We start from the raw sequence: 548 nt of genomic DNA on the forward strand, positions 1-548 counted from the left end.
CTTAACAATTTACAAAACTCAATCAATATTTTTTTATCTTTAGATTTTACAGAACCCAATCATTTTCTTTATTTATATTTACATTTTATATAAACCAATTATATTTTTATCTAGATTTTCTAGAACCCAATATTTTTTCATATTTATATTTACATTTTACAAAACCCAATATTTTTTTTTTTTTATAGAACACAATCATTTTTTTTTTTCATACTTACATTTTGTAGAACCCAATTATTTTTATTTCTATAAATACATTTCATATTACCCAATAATTTTTTCATATTCATATTTACATATTTTAGAGAACCTAATTAATATTTTTTTTATCTTTACATTATACAGAATCCAATTTATTGTATTTACATTTTTTACAGAACCCAATCATTTTCTATATTTATATTTACATTTAATACCACCAAATCATTTTTATATCTATATTTACATTTTAATAAAGCCAATATTTTTAATATTTATATTTACATATTATGTCTCCCAAGAAATTAATGTATATATTCATAATTTATTTATATATGTGTGTGTGTGTG

Source organism: Penaeus monodon, chromosome 15 (assembly GCF_015228065.2).
Source record: "Penaeus monodon isolate SGIC_2016 chromosome 15, NSTDA_Pmon_1, whole genome shotgun sequence".
NCBI classification, from domain to species: Eukaryota; Metazoa; Arthropoda; class Malacostraca; order Decapoda; family Penaeidae; genus Penaeus; species Penaeus monodon.